The 10,251-nt window shown below is 44.2% G+C and overlaps 1 pseudogene across 1 annotated transcript in view; it reads left to right on the top strand.

The window, feature by feature from the left end:
- Positions 1-9,843, top strand: part of LOC105542398 — a 17,123-nt pseudogene extending 7,280 nt beyond the window's left edge. Inside the window, exons 3-4 of the transcript XR_001006465.1 lie at positions 7,332-8,404; positions 9,770-9,843. The product of XR_001006465.1 is annotated as a nuclear factor NF-kappa-B p100 subunit-like (transcript). The remainder of the gene's footprint in view (positions 1-7,331; positions 8,405-9,769) is intronic.
- Positions 9,844-10,251: the final 408 nt, after the last annotated feature.

Here is a 10,251-nt window from a genome sequence, read left to right as displayed (position 1 = left end):
AAAAAAAAAAAAAAAAAGTCAGATCATCACCACCTTCCTCCTCTGTAACTAAAGAGGCACAGCCCATCTGCATGCCACCTCCTAATACAGAAAACAGCTGTTTAACTGATCTAGTTTCAGAACTAGGAAACTGACTGAAAATTATGGGGCAGTATATTTAAATTTGCTCTTTCCTGTATATCCCAATCTGTTTGTCTAACAACTTCTGACCCAAATCTCTCTCTGCTAGTAACCCCATGTCTGACTGGTTCTGGAACTGTCCATCTGGAACCCTCAGAGCTTAAGAGCTATTCTGCTAAGACTTTCACTCTTTACCCTGGAACTCATGATTTACCTTATAGTCCACTGTTGTGTGCTAAAACTGTAGATGAGAATGCCATCTTGGGTGCTCAAGGATTCATCTTTGTAAATTGCCACCAAAGCCAAAAGGAAGAGACAACAAGGAAGCCTCTTGTCCCACTGGGAAATGACATAGCAGAAGTTGCTAAAATAAAGTCTTCTGATGGGCAGGATTACGCTCAGGTCACTTATCTAAAGTAGCTAAAAATTTAAGCGAAGAATTATCCGTTTCTTCCCTAGTCTGAGATAATATATAGTAATTTAAAATAAGCTTGAGGTCCATAAGTAAGAGACATCTGCAGGTTTAAAACAACAATAAGAATGCTAATAATAGCCGCAGTAGTTTCAGTTAATAATGCTGATAATCATGTGTGAGGCACTGGATTAAATGCCAGATACACATACATTACTTATACGTAACCACCCTTGAAGGATATATTATTATCCTCTTTTTCATATAGGAAAACATACATGGTGATAAGTAATGTTCCCAAGGTCACACATCTAGCGAGCAGAAAAGCTAGGAATTAAACCCAGTCTTGTGTGAATCTAAAGCCTATCTTTTTATCTCATGGTCAGCCACCCATGGCTTGTATTCATTAAAAGAAAAGTTTACCCATTTGAAGCTATCTTTTTTCCCTCTGCCCATACTAATTAAAAATAACATCAAAATACACTAGAAGTAAAAAGAAGAAAACCCCAAGGCATGTAATTGTAAACAACCTCCGCGTGCTGGGTTCAAGTGATTCTCCTGCCTCAGCCTCCTGAGTAGCTATGATTACAGGCGCACACCATCATGCCCAGCTAATTTTTTGTATTTTTAGTAGAGACGGGGTTTCACCATGTTAGCCAGGATGGTCTCAAACTCCTGACCTCCGGTGATCCTCCTGCCTCGGCCTCCCAAAGTGCTGGGATTACAGGCATGAACCACTGCATTCAGCCTATTGGCAGCATTTTAAACATTCTCTTACTAATACATAAAATAAGGGGGCATCCCGTAATTCACAGTGTCTTACATTAAGTGGGTTATGGTATATAGAACAGGCAGTTCTACTCATGTGATTGGCATCTAGATACACTTTCCTTCTTAGAAGTACCACAAAAAAGAGGGCTGAAATGAAAATAACAAATTTTTTAAACAAAGTAATTCTTACTTTTTCAAAAAACTTAAAGCCAAAGAAAACTCAGTATTCAAATGAATAGGTACAGCTATTTTTTTTTTTAATACTTAGATGTATAGAATGTATTGAATCAGGTATTTATGATAATAGTAGTATTTAAGACTGTTACACATTTTCAGGAGGGTATTTAAAGGTTATCTTTTACAAATATTTTCTAATTTCAGAAATGCTTTCATTTGAAAAAGCGAAATAAAAGCTTCTATTGAGATTGAATCCTAATCCTCCAATTTTAAGTCTCTCGGCTTGCTCCAGCTGGGGAGGTAAACAAGAAATTTTTAAGGATGAAAGGGTCCTGAGAGATGGTAGAATGTGTCTGCTACATAATAGGTATTCATTCGGCTTATGTTGGAGAAATAAATGGATTGAAAGAACGAACACATAGAGCTGAGGAGTTCATTGTTATTGTTTGCATATATGTAATAAACCTGTATATAATAAAAATATATACACAATAAAATGTTTGCATTAAAATCTACAAGCGCACATAAAAATATCCTCTTTACTGTTGAAGAGGCTAAACGTTCACAGAAGATAACAACAGACAAAAACAAAATAGTAAGTGAGAAATTATTTTGGTTTGTGCCAGATTCACATTCCTTTTCCTCCCGAGGATTATTTCATTAATCCTAAACTTTTACTAGAAGTTTTACACATGCTCATTGCAGAGATAAGAGAAAAAAAAATTCACTTACAATATACATGCCAAGAAAGAACAAATGTTACCATATTTTTTGTATGTATATGTGGCTAACAAAGACACATACTCTGTTTACATGTCTGTGTAACTGAACCCATTGATATGCCAAAGTACATCTTCACACACCAACATACAGATACAACAGATACAGATGTATCTGTTGACAGCTTCAAAGGTTCCTTATTACAACATCCTGTGAATTTTAGGAAATTTATTTATGACATCCATTATATGGGTTCTTTGTAATACATTGCTATTTTAAGCAGTACTGAAGAAAACAAATTGCATGACTCCATCTCAAAAAAATAAAATAAAATGGATATTGAATTTTATCTGAATAATTTTCAGCCCAGAAATTGACATATTAAGAGAATTATTTTTCATTATGCATATGAAAAGCAAAGTGCTGTACATACTTAATTTTGCTAGTTAAATCACTTTAAAATGGTTTATAAAGTGCTCTGTAAGGGAAATGATGAGTGGATCAGGAACCAGCTTGTAGCGGGAAATCAGAGAGCTGGAGAGAACAATAAGGTTACAGGAGGATTTATTAAGGTGTACACCAGCTCAGCAGACCTGTGTCCAGAAAGTCTGAGCACCAAACAAAGAGAACATGCATTTTTATGCAAGCAAGGGCGTGAAAAACGTGATGCAGGAAGCAAGCTTACAGAAGCAAGAACAAAGGCAGTTAATCATTCTATGACATGTCTCACATCTTGGGAAAACACGTTTTGCAGCCTGTGCTTATCTGTTTTGTGACCTTGCAGCTGTACAGCAGAAAAAAACAGGAATTTACAAACTTGCAAAGTATGTGGAGGAGAGATACGGTTAATGGTTCACAGACAGGCCGTTAATATTCTTTTTAAACTTCCCACTTGGTGAAGGTTGACCCTTAAATAACAACTTTCTGTCGTAGGAAACAGAAACTTATTTTTAATTTTCTACTTCATTCCCCCCTTTGGTGCTTTTCATAAAGGCAATATTTAATAGAAAGCACCACTATCTTCTATTTCTTCATAGGGTGGCGCACATTCCTCTTTGGGCAGTGATTGATATTTGGTCAAGGCCATTATTTGACTAGCGGTTTGCCTGGTTACGACCGCTTCTATAGTCAACTGAACGCTCCTGATTAGGAGAGGCAAGAGACAAGGGAGTATCAGGCACCCGCCCAGGATGGCTGAGAAGCCCCCTATAAAAGTCTTAAATCCACCAAAAGATGAAAACCATCCTCTGAAGAGGGAGTCTGGAGACCACCCTTTCCAGGTTTGAACTGGAACATGGGCTAGTTTTTGCATTCTGACAGTAATTTCCATGACTGCTTTTCCATTACCATCAACTTCTAGGCAGCAATTTGTTAGGCTGAATTTTCCACATACTCCCCTTCCTGGGCCAGTATATAATCTAATACTAGTCTATTCTGGTAGATGACATTCCTCATTTGTGTGGCTTGCTGGGCTAGCAAGTCTAAAGCTTTTGCTGTTTCATTAGTTATGATTTCAAGAACAGCTTGTAACCTTATGATTCTGTTGAGCATATAGATAGGGGTACAGTATCCTCATGACCCATCCTGTGCCCAAGTGGCGGGTCCATAATACTTGATAATCCTTTCAGGGGGCCACTCATTTTCTTTCTAATCCCCTATATCTGTGTCCTTTTTTATGTTTGTATCGAAGCTTCTTTCGACTTTTCTTTTAACTTCATCATAAACAGAGTATCCTAGAGCCTGTCCTTGTTTTAGGGGCATTAGGATAAAGGATGGTCTGCTGTTCCTAGTACACAGGCTCCTGTCTATTTGGCAGGCAGTTGTCTATCTGCTCACGTTCCGCAGATCCAGTAAAGGCTTGAGGGTGCTTGCCAGGTGTTTAGAGCTTCTAGCTGATACCAGGAGTGGTTTAAAGTAGGAAATCAGGAGAAAGAGTTTAAATCAGGTAATGAGGTGCTATTTTCTGACAGCCGTAAGCTCTTCCCTTTAGTTTCATCATAATACTGTTGCCCTAGACAAGTAAGTCCTCCTACTGGATCTGTGAACGCCTTCCCCCAATGAGCAATGCAGAATCTTCCTATTATGGAGGTTTTTAACAGCCAGACACTTGGACCAGAAACAGTTGAGTCAGTGGCGGAGACAGGCAAAGTGAAACTATCTTGAGGCATTAATCCCTTGCCTCCCATGTCCATTGATCTCCCATGTTAGTTCTTCCACATACATAACATGAGGACATTCCGAGGCTGTCAGCTATATTCTCAGCTACTTGGACAAACAGATTCTTTGTTGGAGAGAGGAGTTCCTTTTGGACCTGGAATTGTGGAATGGAATGGGTTTTTACCTTCCTTATAATATATAAGCTATCCTTTGTTTCCTGGCCGCATTTTATAGCATTATGGGATAACCTGTAGTCCATACAGAGTGCTCTGGTTCCAGGATAGTGAGATTTATAAGAATACAACCATCTGTTCTGCAATCAGGTTTTGCTAACAGTTTAATATATACCATGGGCTGTTTTGTGGTAGTCAGGGAACCGGTGGAGCTCAATACACAATCCAGCAAGTTAATTCTGGCACCGTGCTGGTGCAGTTAGGAAACATGCAGTTCCTTTTTCCACAACTGCTACTCCTTGAACTCCCTGTGGTAGTTGAGAGTATGGGATAGGCAGATCCCATGAATGCCACTTGACAAGAATTACAGTACAGAGCTGAGTCTCTCTCGGAGTAGGTGAGACTCTAACTTGATTTAGAAGCCTCTCTTCTTTCATCCCACTATGGATCTCAAACCAAATCCCAGGCTGGAATTTTGGATCATAATAGGGCTGAGTTTTTCCCCAATGAAATGCAAAGACAGGCTGGCTCACAGGGACCAGCAGTAGACAGAAGAATGCATCTTTGAGATCCAGGCAAGTAAACTACGCAGCGCTTGTGGAAACATGACCCACCAACCATCCAGTGGGTTAGGTATCACTGGATGAATGGAAACTGTAGCCCAGTTCACTGTGCATAAATCTTGCACTGGCCTATGTTGGTAATTTGGCTTCCATACCAGCAAAAGGGGTGTGTTCCAAGGGGACCTGCACTTCACTATGATGCCATGCTTAAAGATCCAATCTATGTGCTTTTGAATGCCACTTATGGCCTCTATGAACAACGAGTATTGACGAACCCATACCGGAGTCACTCCAAGCTTTAGCTCCACCAAGACTGGTGCCTGATTTACAGCCAATCCGGTGGATTGTCTTCAGTCCACACTCCCGAAATCTTTGCAAGTAATCCATACATTTCAAGTGGTCCTGGCACTTCTCGCCTAAGTGCTGTTTCTGCATATAGTCTCCATTCCTCAGCCCTTGGGAAGGTGAGGGTTAATACCATAGTCTTTGGCTGACTCAGGTTTAAAGACATGTTCCCTGGTGGCTCGAAAGAAATTTGCGCCTGCAGTTTTTGGAGTAAGTCTCTTCCTAGCAAGGGGACTGGACAATTTGGAAGGTATAGAAACTCATGCTGGACTTCTCATCCTCCAATAATACACTTCCTTGATTGACGGAAGGGTCTCTTCTCCGAGACTCTGGTTGCCACAATAATAGTTGTGTAATTCCTGGATAGTGGCCTTATAGGTTGCGTCACTACCAAATGCTCAGCTCTGGTATCTGCCATAAAGTCCATCTGTTGGCCCCCCATCTCCACTGAGACCATAGGCTCCTGGGGGCCCAAAGAAATGGAGGCCAGTCTGTCTCAGTCCTCATAGCCTGCTACCTGTGCTAGGCTGATTAGATCGATGTCCGGTCTCAGAACACAGCAGCTGGTGGCCAGAGGCTCCAGTCAAACTCCCTGGTCATGGCTATTGCCCTTATCTTTCTCTGGACATTCATCCTTCCGGTGTCCTTTCTTTTTGCACAATGCACATTGATCCTTCTCCAGCCTTTTCCAGCCTTCAAAACCTGGTCTAGACTAACCTCTTCCACAACCATGTCTGCGACCATGTCCATCCCCCTCACAATGCCAGTCTCTCTTTCAACCAGGGCAGCCACTAATAGCTCAGCCTTTTTCTTAAGCCTCCGCTCAGATTCCTTCTTTTCCTCTTGTTCACGGTTAACATACACCTTAGGAGCCATTTCTATAAGCTGAGTAGCATTCATGCCTGAGAAACCTTCCCGTTTCTGAAGTTTCCGCTTAATGTCACCCTGAACCTGGCTAAGAAATGATGTCTTCACCATGCGCTGATTTTCAGCAGCCTCTGGATCAAATGGAGTATAGAGCTGGTATGACTCACAGAGCCTCTCATAAAACCAACTGGGGTTCTCGTCAGTCTTTTGGAGCACCTCTAACATCTTTCCTATATTCATTGCTTTCTTCCCACTTCTTATCCCATTTAGAAGTGCCCCTGATACCTTTGCAGATGCTGAAGCTCCTCTGCATCATTTAGGTCCCAGTTGGGGTCTATCTCTGGGAACCACTCCTGGGCATAATGCCAGACATCATTTGTACCATCTGGCATAGTGTTCACTTGCCACTGGAGGGCTGCTTGAGTCACTCTCCTGTGCTCCTCTGTGTTGAACAGAGTTAAAAGGAGCCGGTGGCAGTCTGACCAGGTGGGGTTATGGTCAGAAAAATGGACCTCATCAAGTCTGTGAGGGTTTGAGGCTTTTCCGTATAGGAGACAGTATGTTGTTTCCAATTTAGGAGGTCTGTGGCAGACAAGGGCTGGTAGATGAAAATCCACTGTCCTCCTTGAACCTGGCCTTGCTGATCATGATAAATTTGTGCTCAAGTCTCACGGAAGGGCATTTGTAAGGCTCGGGTGCCTCCAGACTGGAGGTGGCCCGCTGCGTCACTTTGCTTTTCCTCCTTAGCAAGGGCCTCAGCAGAGAAACAGCCCTGAGCCACGCTCAGGCGGACACCCCAGGCTAGTAGGCAGGTCCCCCCAGAGTGGGCGGGGCTCTCTGGAGTGCGCCACCCACCGTGCCCCAGGGCTCCACTGACTCCTCACCGGGACACTCAGCAGCCTCCCGGATGACGGATGACGTGTTTGCCACCGCCACAGGATGACTTCCTACCTCAGCCACCTCCTGGCGGCCGGCAATGGAGTCCTGCTGTTGGGGCAGGGGTGGTATAAAGAGCCTGGCATTCAGTGCCTGGAAGGGACTCCAAGGAGGAAGCCACACAGCTGAGCGCTCCCTCCAGGACCACCTCCCTGCCCCCTCCACCCAGTGTGAGCCGCTAGCCTTGGAGATGCTGTAGCAAGCCTGAGAGTACAATACGTGCCTGTTCAGCCTGGTGCAGCACAGCGCCCGGGCCCTACTCCACTACGGTGTCACCACAGAGCCCTGCTGGTGGGACGGCACCACCCGCTGACAGAGCAGATGAGAACGGAGACATGCTACTGCACCTGGCCATCATCCACAGGCCGACCAGTGTCATGGAGCAGATAGCCCACGTCATCTACCACGCCAAGCACCTCGGCGTCGTCAGCCTCACCAACCACTTGCACCAGACGCCCCTGCACCTGGCGGTGATCACTGGGCAGACAAGGGTGGTGAGGTTTCGACTGCAGGTGGGTGCAGACCCAGCACTGCTGATCGGCGTGGAGACTCAGCCATGCACCTGGCACTGCAGGCAGGCGCTAGTGCCTCAGAGTTGCTGTGTGCACTGCTTTGGAGTGGAGCTCCCGCTGTCCCCCAGCTGTTGCACATGCCTGACTTCGAGGGACTGCATCCAGCACATCTGGCGGTCCGAGCCCGAAGTCCTGAGTGTCTGGATCTGCTGGTGAACAGTGGGGCTGAAGTGGAGGTCACAGAGCAGCAGGGGGGCCGAACAGCCTTGCATCTCGCCACAGAGATGGAGGCGCTGGGGTTGGTCACCCATCTGGTCACCAAGCTCCGGGCCAACGTGAACGATCGCACCTTTGTGGGAAACACACCGCTGCACGTGGCAGCTGGACTGGGATCCCCCACCCTCACCTTCCTCCTTCTGAAGGCTGGTGCTGATAATGCTGACAACAAGGGCCCCCTGTGCCCACTGCCCTCACCCCCTCCTCTGAGAGCAACTCGGACTCGGAGGGGCCTGAGAAGGACACCCGAAGCAGCTTCCAGGGCCACACGCCTCAGCCTCACCCACAGCACCAAGGTGAAGACCTTGCTGCTAAATGCCGTTCAGAACACCATGGAGCTGCCCCTGACCCCGCCCAGCCCTGCAGGCCCAGATAGTAAATATTTTTGGTTTCACAAGTCACACCTTCTGTGTCACAACCATTCGACTCTACCCTTGTAGCACAGAAGCAGTACCCAGGAATGATAGGTCAACAAATGCGTGTGGCTGTGTTCCAAAAAGTTTTCTTTATAAAATCAGCCGTGGCTACCATACTGTAGTTTTGATCCCTAAACTTACCGTATAAAGGTATTAGATGAAGTCAAGGAGAATGCTTCTGACAGGAACAGTCACAAGAAGCAGAAGGCAAAAGAAAAAAAAAATGTGTATTGATAGTTAAAATTAGTATGTAGAATCTCTAAAAAAAAATTCTTGCAAATCAGCACGGTTTTTTTCTACGGAACTTCTCAGAGCTTTTCAAAATGCTAAAATGCTTTGTGATGCTTCAAAGACTCTACAGAGTTACCCAAAGTTAGTGCACCTCGGTGCATCTCTGCAGAGGCTAAACCATGCCACCCATCAGGACATCCCACCAAGTGGACCTTTCCAGCCTCCCCTCATTTAAATGTTTCATGGCTTTCCCTTCTACATAAACAGTGTCCACTATCACTTAGGTCAGTGAGGTTTGGAACTACATTTCACAGTCCCTGATTCAAACTCCAACAGAGCTACTAATAGGAGCTTAAAGACTGGTAGCCGCTTGAGGATAGAGGGCGCTAATAGGGAGGTAGAGCCATCTACAGGAGATATGTGGTACTGCACAACAAGAGCTGTGCCAAGCAGGTGAGAAAGGGACTGAGAAATGCATCACGGCACCTAGCAGAAATCGCTCTAGGCTCTCTTTATTTAACACAGAGATTTAGCAACGAAGGCAGGGTTTTCAGGAGCAGACCTTTTATTTTTGTTTGATGGGGTTGGGCGGAGACACATGATCTTGACCGCAGTTTATGTTATGACAACATGAGTGAGGAAGAGAGGATATTTAGAGTAAGTGTTCCCTTGCAGGCTTGAATGGGCATTCGACTTACACACAAAAGTGCGCCCATTTTCAGTGTCTCCGTATCAGCACCAATTTCATTTAACTGTAAGATTCTTTTTACCATGAACACTTGGGGCGCTCAATCATTTAAAGGACATTCTACACAGAAGTCTGAAACCTCTTAATTACAGCAACTAAAACCTCACAATGGTTTCCTAGATGTCTTTTGTGTCGTATTTTGAAAAATAGATTTTTCTCCCAAAGAGTTAGGACAATAGCATTTATGTCTTAAGAACTCTGTTTTTTGGACCACATTTTGTGATAAAAAGCAAATGAGCTTTGCATTTAGGAGCTCCAGGAAGTCCTTGTTGCCCTCAGAAGTCTGCCCCCTCACCCTAACAAAGGGCCAGACAGCTTAGAGGTAGGGAATATCTCTCTCCATAGGCTCACCAAAATGTGCGGCTGGCTGTGTGTTCCTTACTGATGTCCTGCGAGCCCTTAAGGTATTCCAACAATGAACATCTCGATTTTCTGTGGATTTATGGAAGAAAACGTATCTCTCCAAATGTGTACAGTAATTCCCCCTTGTCTGCAGGGAATAGTGCCAAGACTCCCAGTGAATGCCTAATACTGCAGATAATAAACAACCCTATATACGCTATTCTTTTTACTATACATACATACATACATACCGGAAATATAGCTTAATTTGTAAACTGGGCACCATATGTGATTAACAACCATGTCTACTAATAAATAGAACAATTAAGACAATAGGCTGTAATAAAAGTCATGTGACTGGTCTCTCTTTCTCTCTCTCAAACTATCTTACTGTACTGCACTCACCCTTCCTGTGGTAATGTGAGGTGATACAGCGCCTATGGGATGACATGAAGGGAGGCGAATGACGTATACGTTTTGACATA

This window comes from Mandrillus leucophaeus, unplaced genomic scaffold, assembly GCF_000951045.1.
Source record: "Mandrillus leucophaeus isolate KB7577 unplaced genomic scaffold, Mleu.le_1.0 Scaffold257, whole genome shotgun sequence".
Taxonomy (NCBI): Eukaryota; Metazoa; Chordata; class Mammalia; order Primates; family Cercopithecidae; genus Mandrillus; species Mandrillus leucophaeus.
This window is presented reverse-complemented; position numbering and strand designations above follow the sequence as displayed.